A 20,877-nucleotide genomic window follows, 5' to 3' on the forward strand; every position below is an offset into this window, starting at 1 on the left:
ATCTTGCTAAAGCAGACATGTGAAGAATGTTTTGCTATAGCAGACGCATGAAAAGACTCATGATGAAGGAATATATAATATATACCCCTACAGACAGTGGGAGCTGGAGCATTGGTTTGTTTGCTCTGTCTCTCTATTCCTTGCTAACAACACACATGTATGGTTTGCCTTACACTGAATTGCTAAGCTTTACTTGTGGTGATGCCATAGAGAGAAAGTCACCAAAAAACTGCTTGGGAGTTTCTGTGACTTCTTGTCACTTCAGTGGCTTCCAGCCAGTTGGCAATCCTTGTGATTTCTGTCCTTGCTGGTTCATGTGTGGTGACTGCCGAGTGGACATAGTCTGCAGCTTCTGGTTTGTGTTTGGTGTTTGCTACTGGACTGAACTGCTGGTATCCCGACAATGAAGATTGGACTCACCACCAAAGAACTACTTCTAAACAGGTCTTCTTCCCCCATGTCTGAATAACTTTTCTCTTCTACTACCTCTGGTGGGTGGTGGGCTAGAGGAGAAGTCAAACCCTTATTAAAGTAGGTTGAGAGAAACGTATGCCATCACGATTCTGTAGGTAATATTTTTATGTGGTATTTCTTGTGTGAAATTCATTTGTTTTATTCCACTTAAGCTATTTTGGTCTTATGAGTATATTTTTACATATTAAGTAGATTGTCAGTTGACAACAACACATATTGGGTGTTCAATAGAACAGGTAGTGGATTTCTTAGAAATAAGTCTTATAGGCCCTAAAGACAATAAGAGATGATATATTCAAAGCCCTGAAGGAAATAAAAAGGCCAAAGAGGAAATATGTTTTTCATGCTAAAGCAAGTCAATGAACAGAAAGAAAAGAAGGTCAATTGGTGACATGGAATTATTCATAAAAATGACACACTTTCAAATTCAGAATACAGTAAAATTGGAATGATGTCAGACCTACAAGTAACTATACAGAGATTAAAAGGCAAAAATAAATATAATGTATCTTCAATAATTTGTTAAGAATAAGCATTATGAAAAGAAACAAGTTACGACTAAAAGGCCAAAGCATGAGATGGTACATTAAACACACAGATACCTTTTTCTTTTGTTGTTGGTGCAGGTAAGATAATGAACTTAGAGGTCCCTGCATGCCAAGCAGACACTTTGGAACAAAACTTCACTGCCAACCCTTGTTGAGCTTTTGTGGGGTCAAAGAGAACAGGTTTTTGTTTTTTTTTTAAATCAGCTTTGAATAGCCTTCTGAAGCTATCAGATGTTTCCTGCCAATCTCTTTTCCTTGCTGCTGTTGCAAAAGCCTGACAATGGCAATTGAAGAAAGTGTTTCTTTCGTCTCACAGTTTGAAGAGACACAGTCTGCCACAACCAGAGTCACTCTGACTTTGGCGTAGGCAGTAGGCTGATCTGCATTGTCTCCGTTGTCAGGATGTAGAGAGAGATGAATGCTGGTGCTCAGCTCATATTCTCCTTTTAAAATTTCTTACTCTTTCAGATCCCAGTTCATGGGATAATGTCAACCTCTTTCCTCAGTTGAACCTCTTTGGAAATACTCTTAACAGATAAACCTAGGGGTGTGTCTCCTAGGTGATTCTAAACCCAGGCAAGTTGAGGATAGAGATCAGCCACCACGAACTCACCCTCTGTCAACTCAATAGCTCACAGTTTAATGATCTAAACATTACTCAAAAGCCTAATGGCAGAAGTCTCTTCAGAGGCTCAAGACACTCATAACTCTATGAAATTGGAAAACAGGTTTATATTTCCAGTGTACAATGGCACAGGATAAGCAATCTCATTACAAAGGGAGGAATGGGGCCATCGGCAGAAAAGATCAGATCAATGTAACATTAAACCCAATAGGGTCCAAACATTAAACCACACATCTCCATTTCTGTCATCTGGGGCTCATGGTGCACTATATCCAACAGGCCTGGGTAGCCCTGGCTCTATCTCTTGGCCCAGGTCCATTCAGTGACTGCAGCGTTTCTTGGCAAATATCCCATATTTCTGGTATCTCTAATATACTTGGCTCCATGATAGTTTAGGTTTTATTGTCTCATGTTTTCAGAGTTCATTCCCACAGCCTTAAGGGCTGTCCTGAAGGTTGCAGCATTTTTACTGTTTTGCTGAAACACTCCACACACGCTCACCTCCTGGACTCTTGCAGTCTCTGATTATCGTGGAGTCATTAACCTTGGCAGAGAGGACATTCCTTGAAGGAGGAACATAAAAATATGCACATTAATATACAAACAAGCCTTACATCCACAGCAACTGTCCACAATCATCCAGCCCCACACCCTGTTGGCTCTGTTACAGGGGCAGAAACCATGCCATTCCATCCCTTAAATGGCCAGGTGGGACTGGACAGGAAGGCATGTGAGGTAAGAAGCTCGGCATCCTGACAGATCAGGACACAGAGCTTGGCCAGAATTAGATGTGGATATAGCATCTTCAAGGCCCACCTCCAGGGTCTCATGCTTGTAGTGGGTGCTGCATCTCAGAGTTTCCAAACACTTGTGACCAGCATCACCAGCCAGGGACCTGGTGCTGAGACCCATGAGCCTGTGTGTGGAGATACACTTCATGTTTAAGCCAGGACAGGGAAGGTATTTATGTGCAAAATGCAGAGTCTGCCTTCTACACCCCAGTCCTGATTTATTTTATTTTTTAGTGATGCAGATTTCCGTGCATTTTGCCAAGTTCATAGACTTGTGCATATTCTACCATATGTTCATTCTGTTAGCCTTCAAATTCCCTATCTGTCCCCGTGTAGTCACCCCCTGCCCTCATCTCTTAACATCACTAACTGCTTATCTGTTTCCCAGCCTTGTACATCTAAAAAAACTATTAAAAGGAAACCACGTACTTCCGTACTGCCTTCTTTAACTTTACAAAATGCATTAAAGATTCATTCACGTTCTACTGTGGCTCACTGATTTCTTTTCTTACTAAATTACGTTCCATTGAATGTAGGTATCACTGACTTATCTATTCAATAGAGAATTGCTTTAGTGTTTACAGTTTGGGGGTGGTTATAAAAGTAAAGATTAAAAAAGCTTATTAGTAATTTTCCTTTCCCAATTTTTAAGTTATTTTTCCTCAACCCTGCTTCTATGTTGGAAGTGAAAGTTTATAGGTAGCAACACAGTCCGAAAGCACATAAAGTTAAATATATGGAAAACGCATCTATAAATTATTATCAACATAGTAAAAGCACGATGAACCGCACGGCACAGCAAATATCAAGATAAAAACCGAATATTTGTGCTAGGAAGGGTGGGCGCACTAGAAGTGGGCGTAAGAACAATTTCACAATGTTGACAATGCTCTGCCATGACCTGAGTGACCACCGAAAGTGTTTCCTTTTTAATAAAAAATTAAAAGATAAAGTTGATTTTTGTTCCCATGTCTGAATGCATGTGTGTGCATGTGTGTGCATGTGTGTGCATGTGTGTACGTGTGTGTGTGTGTGTGTGTGTGTACACATGTATTTATTTGCAGGGTCCTTGGAACGGGGCATCTGACTCCCCTGGAACTGCAGTTACAGGTTGTTTTAAGCTGTCGGACATGAGCACATGGAATCCATGAGTCCTAACTCCTGAGACATCTTTCCAGCCCTTGAAGGTGTCCTTGATATACTCCTGGGCATGTTTTGAATCACATGAAATTAAATAAATACAACAAAATAAAATGAACCCACCGACCTTAAGAAGCCAGTTTATTTTCTCCTTATACATGTCTATTGTTTTACTTAAATACTCACATATTATTTTGTACTCAAGATGCACAAACTTTTTTTAAAATAAATGGAAACATTAGAATTTTTTAAGAACGTTGGGTTTACTTCCCCAAATTTCACACATTTCGGTGGCTCTTTTGAATACCCAAAGAGCTCATAAAATAATCTTCCTTTTGTGTCAAAATGTCAGAGAAACCATTAAGTAACTGAGATGAACTGAGGCGCAGTTGGAAAATATCCAGAATTCCACACACATTCACTTTGGGCTATTTTCATATCACAGATGCTACAAAGAAAAACTTGGTTTTTCATTTCTTCCTGCACGAGAGAAAACAATAAACAGTGGTCCACTCCACTCTGCATTTGCACTGTTCTCGACTAACTTTTCCTTCTACCAAACATCCACTCGATTTCTGGGTTTTCGATACAGAGGTCTCTTGGTTTGGAATGGTCTTCCTCCCGATTGTCCCTTTGGTAGCCTGTGTTTTTAAACTTGGGTGCTTCTGTTTATATGGCATTCTCTGAGAAAAATCATGCCTCACTACCCACTTGTGCTGGCTAGTTTTATGTCAACTTGGCATAAGCTGTCGTTATCAGACAGGAGGAAACCTCAGTTGAGAAAATATCTCCATAAGCTTGGGCTATAGGCAAGCCTGTAGGTCAGTTTCTTAATTAGGGATTGGTGTGGCAAGGTCCAGCCCATTGTGAGTGGTACCATCCTGGACTCATGGTCCTGGGTTCAATAAGAAAGCAGACTGAGCAAGTCAGTAAGCAGTAGTCCTCATGGCTTCTGCATCAGCTCCTGCCTCAAGGTTCCTGTCCTGTGTAAGTTCCTGTCCTGACTTCCTTCAATGATGGCTGCCGATGTGAAAACCTAAGGAAAGAGACGCTTTCCTCTCCAACTTGCTTTTGGTCATGGTGCTTCATCTCAGCAATAGAAACAGACCCTGCTGTGTTGTTTTGGGGAGGATTGTGGAAGGACTTTGAAGCTTTGGGCTAGAAAAGCTATTGAGTATCAAAAGCATGTTGAGCTGCTCTGTGGGACTGTGGAAGTAGGAGTGTTGAGAGAGATACTGATGATGGCGGCTTGGATTGATAAGTTCCAGAGAGAAGTTGAGATTCCCTCAAAGTCTCTATCGGGTGTGTTGAATATTTTGAGTTAAACGGTGGTTCTAGTTGACTGTGGCTGAAGAATCAGCTTCGATGAATGAAATACCAGAACCACTAACACGAAACCTTTGATTTGCTAGTTAGCAATTGATGCCAGTGAGCTGGAATTAAGAAATGATTGGTAATTAAGAAGAGACAATCATTACTGAGGTGACATCTGGGAAGCATTTCCTCAGAGTCAGCACCCAGAGGCTGTGTTGCAGAGGCAACCAAAGTTGTATCTCATGCTGGCAGCTGGTACTGTAAGAGTCTCCCGGATGCTACTGGTTTTGAAAGCATGAAGGGATCATGGAGAGCAGCGGAGGCTTTGCACTGTGAAGCAGGGCTGGGGTCCTGGAAGGGAGCCTATGAGAGGCTATTGGTGAAATGCAGCTCAGTTGCAGTGGGATACACCAACTACTTTGGAGATGCTCGTTCCATGGGATGACCATGAAGAACAGCAGCAATGGTGGAGCTGGCTGGAGCCTAGAAGATAAGCTGTGTGTGCTGCCGAGGGTGGAGCTGGACAAGTGAGCCAAGCCCTTTGGTCCTTTGGTGGAGTCCAGGTCATGTGTGGATCCCACACATTGGACATTGGGTTATTGGCACCACTGGAGTTTTGTTTCGCTTTGTTCAGATTGTGACTATGTCTGCTTCTTCTTTTTGAAACAAGAATGTATAACTTTAAATTTTTTTTTTTATTTTATAGGAGCCCACAGTTGAGTAACGGTTGATTTAAAAAAAAGAGACTTTGGATTTGAAAAGAGACCAAAATCTTTTAAGTGTTTTAATTTGTAAGTCTATGGGACTTTTTAAGTTTGTAAAATGTTTTCTATTGCGATGTTTATATTAATGTATGATCTCGGGGATAAACAAGAAAGAAAAAGTGGTGGCTTAACAGTGGTGTAGTGGTGTGTGTGTGTGTGTGTGTGTGTGTGTGTGTGTGTGTGTGTGTGTAGTTGGTAGCTGTCCTGGCTAGTTTTATGTTGATTTGCCACAAGCTAGAGACATCTGAGAGGCAGAAACCCCAATTAAGAAAATGCCTCCATCAGATGATGATGTAGGCAAAGCTGTAGGGCATTTTCTTAGTGATCAATAGAGAGAGCTCATCCCACTATGGGTGGAACCACCCTGGGTGGGTTGTGGGTTCTATATGAAAACAGGCTGAGCAAGCCATGATGAGGAAGCCAGTAAGCAGCACCCTCCATGACCTCTGCATCAGCTCCTGTTTCCATGTCCCTGCCCTGCTTGAGTTCCTGTCCTGACTTCAGTGATGAACAGTAATGTGGATGTGTAAGCCAAATAATCCCTTTTCTCCATGACTTGTTCTTGATCATGGTTTTTATCACAGCAATAGAAACCCTACTAAGATACCAGGCTAAAGCAGTTTCCAAGTTACTCTCTGTTACATCCTGAAGAGCACACAGTAGTAGCTGACATTTTCTTATTCATGTTCTAGTTTACAGTATGTTGTCCAGCTCAACTCGGCTCAGCTCACTTCAGTTTGGATATTCTGACACTTAGCACAAATTGGCTGATCAACTTTTTTTTTAACAAGAAACGATTAATAAAACAGTCATCATCCTTTGAAAAAGTTATTGGGAATGGTTTCATGATCCACAAGATGCCTTAGAAAGGAACAGATATTTGCAAATTTAAAAACTTATTTAGTTTTTATTTGCGTGTGTATGTGTGTGTGTGCACCCGTGTGTGCGCGCAAGTGTACATGTATGTGAGTGCAGGTGCCTGTGGAGGCCAGAGGAAAACCTGGGCTGCCTTGGGGGCTAGGTTACCAGTGGTTGTGAGCTACCTGATGTGGGTGTGAACTGAACTTGGGCTCTCAGAGTAGCAACCATTGTGACACTGAACCATGTCTTCAGGCTCTACTTCTATCTTCTTCTATTTTTGTTTTAAAGATTTATTTATTTTATGTTTGTTCATACCCTGTACACAGACACACCAGAAGAGGGTATTGGATCCCATTATAGATGCTTGTGAACCATCATGTGGTTGCTGGGAACTGAACTCAGGACCTCTGTAAGAGCAGTTGGTGCTCTTAACCACTGAGCCATCTCTCCAGCCCTTTATTTCTACATTCTTTATGAAGAAATTTTAATAAAAATGTTTTTTTTGGTAGCTGAGCTGTTTTCAGGGAAAGTTTTTATAAAGAGCTTTTATACGAAAACATATGTAAAACGAAGCACTTTGATGAAGTCGTTCTATAAGACAAGCTTTGTAGACTCCATGAGACAGAAAAAGACCAAAGATGCTGCCTGCTGTTGAGTATATCATGGAGTGATGTTCTGGGAGGATGAGTGGAGGAGACAGGAAGCCCAGGAGACAGAATTTCTGCCTGTGATTGACAACCACAGGCATGGGATAGGATGACTATGCAGCCCCGAATGTCTACACGGATAGATGTGTAGCATTGCTACTTCACAAGATCTGAGCAGGAAACAGGAAGAAGTAGAGAGGCACAGCTGCAGTTGAGCATACGTTTGGAGCTCAGCAGCTGCATGCGGACAAGACTGACAGGTGTGAGCCTCCTAGTCTCCAGTGGAAGTGCGAGTGTGGGATTCTCCGAAGCCTCCAGATGGTGTGTTTTAAGGGAGAGGTTTGGATAATGGTGACATCTTCAGCTACAGCAACCTGAAGGGATAGGAAGGTATGGAGGGGCTGCAAAGAGAGAGAGCCAAGCTGCAGAGAATTGAAAGAGCATCACAGACCAGACGGCAGAGGAAGAGGGTGTGGTGGGTGACAGCAGGTGCCAGAGGGTAGGTTGGCAAGTGCTCAGACTGGAAACCAGTCCCCTGAGTTGCCAGTTTGTGGTCACCACTAACCTTTACAAGACATGGTGACAGAGGTACCACTGAGCTTAGGAAACAGAAGAAAAGCGACAAGAAATAAATAGCATTCATCCATGTTCAGTCATGGGAACCAGTGCAGTCCACAGATGCCACCTACCAAGCATTATACACGCACTGGCATTGCATTGTGACCTTGGGGTCAACTAAGCTACACCTTAGACACAAAGCCAGACAAGTCAGAGTCAGAGTCTTTCTGTGCCACATGAGTATAATTGTTCTTTTAAGTCAAAATCTCCAACCTTATTCTGGGGCCCAAGGCCATTACTATTCACTAGGGTTGTGTTTGTTTGTTTTGTTTGCTTTTTTTTTTATTTGCAAGGATCTAACTTTTCAAGTTGCTTGAATGTCCCTGTCAGGAACCGTAGATAGAATTGTCCCTTTCCACATTGAAAAGTACGTTTCAGTCCAATGTCCCTCTAGAAAAAAGTCAACACATTAAAAATATAAATCATAACTGGAAGTCGAATAGACAGAGTTTTTTCTTTCTCAAGAATTGAGTTTTGAAATATAAATAACGAAAATAAAAACGATATACCCTATTTAACGGTCCTTGGTTCATTCATTTCTGGATTCCAAATCCTCAAAACCCCATTTTTATTACAGCGCATCCTTTCAGTGGCTGAATGTATGTGGGGCAGTCTTTTACTAACGACCCTCATGTTTGAAGACAAGAGCACTTTCTTGTCCTGGGTATTCCATTCATTAGGGGTTTGCATACTACATATGTATGTATATACCACACACGGATAGTTTATTTTTGCCAAGGATCATGACCTTGTGATCCCTGTTGGATAGAGAGACAATTCTGATTTTACTCGTGGGAAGCCCACTTTCTTTGGGCTTTAATATGCTTCGGGAATTTCACGCAGAACTTTTGAGTTCTTGCCCACAGACTTTTGGTAAGTAAGAACGTCCTGGTACTCTAGCTTCGGAGAAGTACCCCTTCTGAAGGAGAAAAATCTAGATAGATGAGAGCAGTCAGCTCAGCTCATTATGTGCAGTGAGAAACTGGGGTTTTCAGTGTTTACAGTAAGGTGCGACGTGGGCAGACGACGCTTCCTCCAATCATGCTTCCTCCAGCCGCCAAGTCTGAGCAGCTTTGCAACACCCTGGCTATTTGGACTTCTCTCACAGTTGCCACAGGCACCGTGAACCCTCCAGCTCCTTTCTCTATAGAATAGGAAGCCATCTCCCACATCTAAGGAGATGCCTCCCTGGGACGACTCCCACCGAATGCCTCCTGCCTTGCTGCCAGAGCTTGTTTCCTGAGAGCAACCGCAGCCGCCTGTTCGGGAGCCTGCAGCCCTGTACTTCCGACGAGTGACCAAGATGCCTGGCTGTGTGCTGACTCATTCAAGAAGAGCTTTAGAGAGCGCCTGGGGCGTGGGTGTTAGAGTGGGCTGTGGTTGATTTTCCAGCATGCTACAGAAAAAGCAAAGGATGGAAGTGGCAAGCAGCAGAGTCAAAACACTGCTGGTGACCGTACTGTCAGAGGACAGCCAGTCATTTCCTTCCTAGGCCTGGCTTTGTGATTCCCCAGTCATCAGTTTCCGTATAGGCCAAACTTGAGGAAGACTGATACCCGCATAGTAAGTAGTATTTGCTGAGCACTTTAAAGCGATGGCCTGGGTGTTCTCCTCCATGCTGTTCATGAACTGTTCTCATCTTGGTCATCTTCTGAGGCATCTCCTACCCTCATTTCAGTCAGGGGCAGCTGTAGGTTGGGGACATGAAATAACTTATCTTGAGGATCATGAATGGGATCAGATATGGTGGAAATCTATGTTCTTAACCCATGGAGGCTTTTAGTGGCGTTTAAATAAAGCTAAATGGGCTCTATTTGGTTCTCAGCCTACCTCTACATGTCTTTATTTTGCACACTCACAAAGATGAAATAGAAAAACGTCTTCCCATCTGATAAGATGCACATCGAATTGTGATTACATTAGAACCAGGAAGAAAGAGCTGCCTCTTTTCTCCCTGTACCAGATACCCGATACCTACAAATGCCTAACGCCTGCTTAAGGACATCAAAGAGTGCTTCTTGGGCCAGGAGGCAGAAGGTGGCTGGAGCCTGGGCTGGGGTTGACTTAAGACCTACGGGACTCTTAAGAACAGAGCCTAAGAGAGTAGTGGGGCCCCCCAAAAAATCAGTGGTTAAGAAGGAATTAACTGGGGTGGGTACGTGTGTCTGTGAATTACTTCAGATACGCATGATGGCATCCGCAAGGCCTTTTGCCAACCCAGTCTCAGGGTACCTTTTCTCCACAGACCCATGGCCCTTATACAACATGAAGGGTAAGGCACTTACGTACAGAAGACTCGTGTTCCAAGTGTCATCACTGTGACTTCAGAATTGAGATAACATTGTTAATGATCTAATTTTGTAACTGCCTAAATTATTAATGGACCTACTTTGGTCCCCTTAGAAATTGCCACCTCCTGGAATCAAAGGGCTTCTGGTGAATGGTTCCCTCCTCTCAGGGACCACCTTCATCCTATGTCCCTCCAACATCAGAAACATTAATCACGAGTGGTAAATTTAAGTCACCGCTGTTCCTACTGTACTTTTTTCTGGTCCTTAACATCAGGTCTGTCTTTGTGACATCCACTTGCTGTCTACTAGGCATGGTCTAGCTTCATTCCTATCACCCAACTTCTGGGAGGGATTCAGGCTCTCAATGGATTTAATGTCCTTGTATGCTAACAGAATAGGGTTGTCTACTTTCTTCATGAAAACTCCTGCCTATACTTGTAGGAATATAGGCTCAGTCTTCAGTTCTCTCAAACAAAGGGGCAGCCCACCACACAGCCCAGAACATGGGAGTAGCAGGCTCTTCATAACATGGCTCTTTGTTTCTAAGTGGAAACTGGTCGAAGCAGATGGACCATTGGATGTGGATGAAGGACATGCCTTCAAATATGTCCTTGACTTTGTGATACTAGGCAAGTGGTACCTGGGACCCAGTGTCTTCATCTGGGAACAGCTATGGCAGAAGAACCCATGAAATTCGAGCAGGCACATGACGAAATATAGACAGAGTAAAGTACTATTATGAAAACTGGTTCGATGCTATTAAGTTTCCTCCCACATCAGGGCTTCCAACTTCATGATATTTCGTGACAGCTTGTTTCAGGAAGAACGAGATGAAGACTCACAGTCTCATAATCTAGCCTCTGTGTCTCATTAAGTAAATTGGGGCTGTGTGTTAACTATTTCTGGAAAGTTGTAAACACCCAGCAACTCATCCCAGAAAAGGAATGGATGACAGAACATAGTACAGACAGTACCGAAGTCCGACTTGGTGAGCCAGGACATTTTATTTGTGTTACTTATAGGAATCCGAATTAGATACAGGAACAGCAATGACCCCAAGGTGGCTTCATCACCAAAGACCCAGCACGTGTGGTGTTTGGTCTCAAACCTGGGACACTTAGCTGACGGAGATGCCTATTTAACATGTCAAAGTGGACCTGACCACCAGGTTCTTTCAGCAACCCTCAGTCACTACCTGTTGCAGGGTATGACTGCCATACCTCACTTCCTACCCTAAACTTCTCCAACCCAGGGCCTGGGCTGTTCTTTCTTACATAATTTAGCCATTTTGGTTACTCAGCCCTTTTTCCTCTTTGGTCTACCCTTTACCATCCTGACATCTTGGTCTGGCTCTCCCCTCTCCCTTCCCGTTTTCCTCACATGACACAGCTCAAGGTCATGTCCACTCTAGACTCTTCCTGCCTCTGGCTATGCTCTGTCTTTTATCTATAATAAACTTTCTCTTCTACCATACCTAGGAGCAGTCATATACTTCAATTTTAAATTTTTTTCATTCAGGTAACAGCTCATAAAAACTGTGAATCTGAATATACTGCACAGCTTGCTGACAATTCAACAGGTAGGAGAGTGTCCTTTCCAGGCAGTGTAGATGGTCTGATCCTCTTCCAGGCAAGCTAGCTGGTGCAATTGTCTTCTAGGTAGCTAGTCTGCTTCTTCCAAGCCCCTGAGAATGCTCTCAGCATTACTTTACCACTTATATACCTATTGAACCTGGTCGGTTTCAGGGACTTCCTGAAGTTATTCTGAGTTGTTTACTTCCTGCCTTAATGATCTTCCCTGCAGGATGGAATGTTTCCCCTTCCCTTGGTGCATCAAACTGTTTTAATCTACACACATTATGACTGAATGTTCATGGTTTAAAAACTCGGAATGTATAACATGATGACATTTAAAGCTAGGAAGTTGTTCAGTTTAGATGAGGTCATGAAGGTAGAATCCTGGTGGTGATCTTAGTGTCTCCATAAGAAAGAGACACATCTAGGCACAGTGGCCTGAACCTCTAGTCCTAGTTATGTGAGAACCTGGAAGCATGAGAATCACTTGACCCAAGAATTTGGGGCAATCTTGAACAGCCTGGAGCTACTTCAACTTTTAATAAAAAGCTAAACCAAACCAAACCAAACAAGACAGGAAAGACTAGAGTGCCCCCTGCAACACAGGAAGAGGTCATGTGGGTACATAAAAATGTGACAACTGTCTGCAAGCAAAGAGGTGAGGTCCTTGTTCCTCTGCTAGAGTACAGTGCTAGAATCTTGCACTCAAACTTCTCAGTAACAAAGTCTTGTTAGTTTTATCTTCTCATTCTGTGGTATTTTGTTACGGGAGCTTGTACAGACAAACGCACTGTAAACAAACTGTGGCAGCCATTAAATATTGAATAGGCAGGCAACGGGAGACTTGATTTTAATCTCACTTATATTTAGATACCCCAGGATGGAGAGTCATAATTGTCTTTCAAAATTTCTAATCTGCTATGTCAGGAGTTTATGGTGATGTAACCCACTGAGTCGAAACGCTCAGTTCTGCTTATAATGAATAAAACAAAAAACGTAACTACCAATTATTTTAAGCTTCAACACTACTTTAAAAAAATCATTCTGCTTTGTACTTTTGTGAGTCCTGGTGGGAATTAGGAAGTTCATTTGTAAGTACCATTTCTCAGCTCATTTGAAATTGTCAGTGAAGGGGAGGGGAATGTACCGTTTGATCTCGTACATCCTTGTCTCTTCATCTCACTTAATGAGTTTCACTAAATTGAAGGAAGAGCAGGAGGACATGTTGACAGATTGATAAAATGCCTGGGGCTCCATAGAGCCGAACAGTGGGGAAAGACTCTGCGTGTAACTGCAGGAGCTTCTCAAAGTGGAGGTTAAATCAGACACATGTAGCATTAAGTACTTGAATTTGTTATTGTATATAATGATTTAATACTTCACGTTGACTTTTTAGGGGGAACAGTAGCTAAAATAGGGCAGGTTATTTTGTTTTTTAACTAAGGGATGATCTGTGTATTCAGAGAAAAAACTGAATGGAAGGTAACTCTATAGATGTCATCCGTGTGTCGTGTGCTCTCTATATAGATGTCATCTCTGTGTAGTGTACTTTCCTACTCTCCTGCCCTATAGTATAGATTTTTAATGTTTGAGTTTTGCTTTACATATGTGTCTTTTATTTTTTAAGCTTAATTTGTAAGTCCATAGTTAACAAAAAGGGGTCTTTTCTGATTCTATTATTCTATAGCCTAACGTTTTAATTTCTCATGGAAGAAAACGGGACTACTAGGGAACTTAACCCTGCTGAGTTAGTTTTCAGGTGCAGAAGAGGCTTGATGGTTAAGTTCAAGGATAGATGGCAGAAGCCAGCCTGGGTTGGACAACTTGGTCTGGTATTTTTGCTGACATAGTTATTTTTCTCCCATACAGTTGAACACCATGCTGCTGCCATACTCATATAGTGGTCCGAAACGAGGGAAGAATGAATTCAGAACTTGCTGTCTGTGTCAGTCCTAACAGAAAACTTCCCAACCTACCCAACCCTCATGACCATCTGTGCTGTCCTGTAAGAAGAGCATTACCCCTTTTCCTTTAGCTAACCTCCTAGGGTATTTAGAGCAGCCTAGAAAACTCAACAACTCTAGACCTGGTCCTTTCCCATGGCAACAAGTTATCTCCTTGTTCTGTGATGCAGAACATCATGCAGAATTCAGAAGCGTGTCCTTTTTGATTGCATGATCTGGCTTCTGTAGAATGGCTGTGGTACAGAATTTTATGACAACCACAAGAATGAAGTTCTGATCGCATCTCAATCTGCCTCTTCACTTATGTGGTTGCTCTTGGCTCATCTTGACCCTGCAGAGTCAGGGTTCTAAGAAAAAGAGGAAGATGGCTTGCTCGGATACTCCGCAGAACTGGGGAGAGACACATTTCTCTTGAGTAATACAATCTGTGTCATGCTTGACCAGTTCCCATGGTTATTTTCAGAAAAGCCTGTTGCTTGTCTTTAACTTTCCTGATCCCCCTGCCTCACGAAGGTGTGAATTAACTTCATGCTTGATTCCCTTCCCAGGGTCTCAAGTTCGTGTGTTATAGAGCTGCCTGGGTCTTGGTTTAGCATATGACTGCTCTCTGAGCTGTGGGACTTTGAACTCCTAGATTAATTTCCATGAACCCAATTTTTCCTACCTGTAGACTAATAATAAGAATATGTACGCAGCTCATGGGCCTAGTGGCAGGGGTATATGGAATGATTTTTGCAAAGTGCCTAATTTATTCTTCGTAAATTGTATGACTAAGAGTAGGACAGCCTGTGAGGAAGAAAACACAGATAGGCATAAAATGTAAGATGCTAGAACTGGAAAGAGGGATAGAGAGAATAGGAAATAAATACTCAATGGCCAAAGAGAGAAACACACTGCGGCAAAGAGGAGGCAAGGGCTCAGACTGAAGATAACGGCTTACCAAGGACTGCGGAGTCAGAAGCAGCCTTACAGTTTCTTTCATTCTTATCTCCAACATCTACTCTCTCCAGAAACCCTGTTTTGAGATTACTATGAGAGGAAGACTCTCAAAGAAGTCATATCATGGATACCTTGATGCTTATCAGGGGAAGAACAACAGAAGTCTTCCTGGTTTTCGATAAAACCGTATGGGGCCTCGATAGAAAGCTTTCGAGACAGGTCCATCCAGGAAAGCACTTGTCTGGCAAAGATCCATGTTGTGAGAATCTAATTTTCCATCTCTGGCTATTGTCCTGTAGTGTCTTGTCATCGTGATAGCTCCAGTGTGGACTGCTTCTTTGAGCTGTTGTAAAACAAATAATGCGGATTGGATGACTTAAGCAAAGAACGTTTAACTCCTCTTGGTGGAGGCTGAGGCATTGGCAGTCTGTTTCCGGTGAGGTCGCTCTTGTTCCTATGGCCCACAAGGTAGAATGACACAGTAACTCTGTTAAGTCCTTTCAGTAAGATGATTAGTCCCACTTATATAGGCTCCCCGCTTTCAATCTAATCAAATTGCCAAGGCCTCAGGTCTAAATACCATGCGGTAGGAGGCTAGGTTTCCGTATATGGGTTTGGTACACACATTCATAGTTTTAGAGTCTTTGTTCCATGATAGGTGTGATCTTTGCTTGGAGGTCCCTGTTGGGAGACTAGCCCACACATGCTAGGAGAAGGAGGCAGGCCATGGGTGGGGAAATAAAAGAGAAAAAGGCCAGAGTTGTATTTCCTTTCCCCTTCAAGGACGTGTCTCCAAGGGGAAACTCTACCTCTTCCGGTTTCTACCTCTTCCCAACAGTGCTAAGACAGAAGGCTCTTGACACACACTTGCCCTAGCAGCTGTTTCCAATCCAAATGGCAGCAGATGGGCAGGTATTGCTCTAAGCAGGGATCTAAAGGAAAGGGCATAATACCCACTCTGTATGCAGCGAGGACTCTCTGGGCCCAAGCATCATGGATGCACAGATGAAATGAGAATCTTTGCTTATGAGACCTTTGGGTGACCGTCATCACAGTAGTTCAAACACATCCTTCTTCACGTTGGTGGCTTAAAGCCGTGTCACTTGTTGTTCATTACTTTTGATTCTCAGGCCGAGCAGGTAGTTTTCTGCTGATTTTGGTGTCCCATGAGCTGTCATTGTAACAGAAACACTTGCCTACGTCATTGGTGCAGGTTCACTATTGACATGCTGACTTTCCACCGAGTCTAGAAGTTGCCAAGTCAAAGCGTTGAATGCAGTTTAATTTTTCTGCATAAGTAATTTCGTCACACAAGGCATCATGAAAAAAAAATCCCCAAAACAAAGAGCCAAGGTGGCATGGCACATGCTCCGTTAAATCAGTAGTTCTCAGCCTTCCTCATGATGGGGCACTTGGATTTAGTTCCTCATGCTGTGGTAACCTCTAGCCATAATATTACTTTTGTTGTTACATCATAATGGTAATTTTGCCACTGTTATGAATCATAATGCAAATATCTGTGTTTTATGACCGTCTTGGGCAACCCCTGTAAAAAGGACCATTTGACCCCTAAAGGAGTTGCAACGCCATGGGTTGGGAACCACTGCTCTAGGGGATATTCAAGATTGTGTGTTTGGGTACAGACAAAACTAACAGATTTTTAAGTACCATTGATTTTTCATTTTACTATTTATGATTTGTACAACTGTTCATATGTGATATATTACTATAGGAGTAAGTAAAGACATGTATTTATGAATGAGTGTTCTAATCCATATGCTAACTACAGTACAATATCCAAAAGCTACTGAATATCTATTTTATCTGTTTTAAATCAATTCACTGTGACGATTAAATGAGGAAAAGTGGTCCAGATTCTCATGGAAAGAGGGAACGGATGGGATGGATTCGTGCTGGGGTATTCGGGCGGGAGATATGTTATTGACATAACAACTTTTCATGGGTAAAGTCCATTCTATGCGACACGCAGATCTCTGTAGGTTAAGCCTCATAGGAAATCATTACATGCCCCTTCCGTATTAGACACCAACTCTTGAGAACACCAGCTGAAGCCTGCTTCTTAGGGGAATGCTGTCTGTCCAGCTGGATTGAATCGAAGCAGATTAAAGTCCCCAGCTTGCACACGCCCGCCACAAAAACAAAACAAAACAAAACAAAACAAGGAAACAAAATCACCAATGTGTATTTAAAATTTTCACTTATAATTCATTAGTCTTTAAACATATCCAGCGGCACTGAATTGCTACAAGTTCCAAACACAGTGTTTTGTGTTACGAATGGAGAGCAGTTTTTTTCTGTTTAAACCATAGGACAGGACATTTTAAACACATAAGTATCCCCTTTGAAAAATATTTTGAGTAAACGTGCTAAGCAATGGGTTTCCTTGTGGTAGGGCTTTGGCTGTGAACAAAGCTGCCAATAACGTTGTCCTGAGGAAGGGTGTGCTTGAAACTTCAGGAAGCAAGAAGGAGAGCAATGCTTTACACTGTGTGCTGTAAAGGGCATGGGCGTGAGTGGGCTCTGATTGAGCTCTAGCTTCTCCTGATTGGCTGTTTACTGTTCATCCTCTGTGTTTTATCCTGTCTGTCTGTCTGTCTGTCTGTCTGTCTGTCTGCATCTGCCTGACCGCCTGTCTGCCCGCCCATCCATCCATCCATCCACCTACCTACCTACCTACCTACCTACCTACCTACCTACCTACCTACCTATCTCTGGACAGCTTCGACTTTCTCATAAGTCTGTTTTGTGGTCAGTTCATGAATGACTCTGGAATATTCTGTACTTCTAGGATCTGGTAAGCTTGTAGCACTATTTTTTAGCACTCAGGCAAGTGTGTGTGTGTGTGTGTGTGTGTGTGTGTGTGTGTGTGTGTGTGTATTTACTGTTTTATTCTGTTTTTCTTTGTCCTAGAGTACAGTGAGTATTTGGATGGATGGATGGATGCCTGACTAAATGTAGCAATGGAGTGGATCCTATCTGATAGTCAACTTTCTGTTACAGGAGCCTTAAGGCCATGAGTTCATGACTAATTGGCCTTTTCATTTCTGCCCTAAAGGAGAATGAAACCTCCTCATGTGATGAATCTTTTCTAGAACATGTAGACAGATCTTTCCCTTTCTTTTTTCCTTCCTTTCCTCCCCTTCCTCCCTTCCTCCCTTCCTCCCTTCCTCCCTTCCTCCCTTCCTCCCTTCTTCCTTTTCTCTCCTTCCTTCCTTTCTTCCTTCCTTTCTTTCTTTCTTTCTTTCCTTCTTTCTTTCTTTCTTTCTTTCTTTCTTTCTTTCTTTCCTTCTCTCTTTCTTTCTTTCTTGGATGAGCCTTTCTTAAGCTATCTCAAAAACAGAAAAATGAATCTTAGTAGAATTTAAGGTAATCATATAATTTTGGTAGTTTAGAAGAGAGGAGAGCCTTTTTCTGAAGCATAGCTCTACTTCGAAACTTTAAAGAATCCCTATGAATTTCTTCAATTGACTTCAATATGATTTTCTTCAATCAACTTCATCCAGTGACTGTAGTTTGGAGAACTCTTTTGTGTGGGTCAGTGTGGTCTATACCTAACACTTTCCATTCCGTGTTGCGTTAGTTTTTGCAGGAGAGAGTAGGGCACTTCCCCCCCCCCCATTTAGTGGCTATTTAACACTCCCTGAAGACTAAATTATACTAACTCACTGCTTCCCCCACTGTAAGCTCCCCAAAGGTGTTGTAAGAGTTACTTCTGAATACAAATGTGTGCACAGGAGGTCCAGCTAACACCCACCATTAGCCATCTTCCCAGAAGAAGAGGCAGGGCTGCAGAATTTCATGTAGCCACTTGCAGAGAGAGAGAGTTGTGATTTTGTGTGGCAGAGGACGGGGGCTGGCAGGATATTTGGTAACAAGAATGAATGCCTGTCACAGGTGTTGCAAAGACCTGAGACTAACAGAAGTGTATGCCCCTTGGGGAAGAAGATTGGGATAATTAAAAGGATGGCTTTGTAATATTACTTTCTAACCCTGGAATGAAATTCATAGGTGAGTATAATGTTACTATTACACATAATTAAAAAAAATTAAACCAGGTCTCCTACAAGAAATGTAATATTAATCTTACCTCAATGCTAGGACAAAACCACATTAGGCATACTCAAGTGCTCCAATACTAGTACCTAACTTATATAAGTGTGTCTGAACTTCATAGGTCAATGTTTTACTCAGCAGAATGTTGATTGAGTGTTTTCTTTATATCTGGAATATGGGAAGAAGAGCCTAAGAAGCACACTGTGAAGAGCACTATGTGTTGCATCACCACGATGACCAAGGCCGATGTGTGCAGAAGACCAGAGCCAGACCAAGGCCGATGTGTGCAGAAGACCAGAGCCAGACCAAGGCTGATGTGTGCATAAGAACAGAGGCAGACCAAGGCCAATGTGTACAGAAGACCAGAGCCAGACCAAGGCCAATGTGTGCAGAAGACCAGAGCCAGACCAAGGCCAATGTGTGCAGAAGACCAGAGCCAGACCAAGGCCGATGTGTGCAGAAGACCAGAGCCAGACCAAGGCCGATGTGTGCAGAAGACCAGAACCAGACCAAGGCAGTTGTATGCAGAAGACCGGAGCCAGATGGTACAGATTGATGTTTCCAAGTCACTGTCCTCCTTGAGTGTGAAGAAAAACCATAGCCAAGAAGTGTTTGCTGACAGGAGCTTGATATGGATGTCTCCTGAGAGGCTCTGCCAGAGCCTTCCTGATACAGATGAGGATGGTTGCAGTCTGAGCTTCCAATACCAAGAGTGAGTCCTTGAGTTCTCTACTTCATGTTCCCTGTCTTCTGTTGCCTGTGTGCTGTGAGTCTCATTCTGTGCCTGCCTGAAGCCTGTCTGAGGGGTCTGTTTGTCCTTATGTCTTGTTTGACAGTTTGTTGTAGGCGGTGTGGTGTCTGTATGGACTGTAGGAGTCAGTATCTGTGAGTGGTGTCTGTCTCTAACAAGGGGCTTCACTCTCTATTTATTGAACAGTATAGAAAGCATCACATGGGGGAAAGGAATGAGGTACTTAGATCTTTAGCAAGGTTGTACAAGAGGTCAATCTCTGGCTCCAACTGACCACAATTGACCCGGATAATACACATTTGTCTGTCAACCAATATCCATAAATAGTTCAATCACTGTGATATGTTTTAGGAGGTTGCTCTCTGTAATTGATGCTTTCAGCAGATGATGCATGGGCACGGCTTGAGTCAGGAGCATGGAAGGATACTTGTAACTTAACATCGCAGCTATTCAGTAGCTTAAGTTATATCAGTTACCTACGTGGGAAATCCAAGGCAAGAAAGGTTGGTTGTTATATCTTCTCTTAAAGTGGTGGTTCTCAGCCTTCCTAACACTACGATCTATAAATACAGTTCCTCCCACTGTGGCGACTCCCAAACATAAAATTATTTTGTTGCTATGTCATAACTGTGATTTTGCTACTGTTACAAATGATAATGTAAAAACCTGGTATACAGGATATCTGATATGCGATACCCCAAAGGGGTTGGAGCCCAAAGCTTGAGAACCACTGTCTTAAAGCCAGGGTAAAGAACAGGCTGGGTCCACAGAAGGCAAGCAATCTGAAGTCTTATGTGACTCATAGATTTTTGTCATCAACTTTGGTGTGAGGTCCAGCAAAAGTTCCAGCCTCCTAGAGTTATGACGGATATTTTCAGAATATCACATGACCCCACTCTCCTGCTCCTAAAGATTATCATGAGGTTCCTTCCTATATTTTATTTTTCTCATCTAATAAGTTTTGTGTTTTAGTCTATGAATTTTCTGTGAAATATATTTACTTTAACTTGTATTACTTCTTCATAGACTCTGGGTTATTGCATTTCATTTCTACATCAGATTTCTCACAAATGAATGGACATATTCAATTTTTTTCAACGTGGTAAATTTCTTTCTCTATATACTTATTAATATTTTCTCACCTCAGTACTCTTTTCCTGTGTTGTATATGACTTGTTGAGCTTTATCCTCCCGAATGAGCTGTTGAAATTCTGGCACCTGTGAAATGTGAGTCCACAAATACAATCTTCTCAAGAGTCATCAAGTTAAGATGGGATTGTATTGGATTAGAATGACCAAATTCAATTACTGGGTTCTTACGGGCAGAGGGAAACCTGAACACAGAGACACATAGAGAAACAGTGTGGCACTGTGGGTGAAAGTTCAACAACTGTGTCCACAAGCCAAGGAAGGTCAAAAATGGCTGCCAACAGCAGAACTGAGGAAGAGACAAAGAAACAGTTCCTGGAATCTCCAGGAAAAGAAGTAGCAACATTTTGATT

General features: G+C 42.5%; 1 non-coding gene across 1 annotated transcript in view; it reads right to left on the reverse strand.

Moving 5' to 3' along the window:
- LOC134479596 (uncharacterized) overlaps nt 1-20,877 on the reverse strand; it is a 107,550-nt gene that overhangs the window by 908 nt on the left and 85,765 nt on the right. The window contains exon 4 of the transcript XR_015625385.1: nt 2,149-2,210. This is a non-coding gene — a transcript (uncharacterized LOC134479596). The remainder of the gene's footprint in view (nt 1-2,148; nt 2,211-20,877) is intronic.

Source organism: Rattus norvegicus, chromosome 7 (assembly GCF_021556685.1).
Source record: "Rattus norvegicus strain SHRSP/BbbUtx chromosome 7, alternate assembly SHRSP_T2T, whole genome shotgun sequence".
Taxonomy (NCBI): Eukaryota; Metazoa; Chordata; class Mammalia; order Rodentia; family Muridae; genus Rattus; species Rattus norvegicus.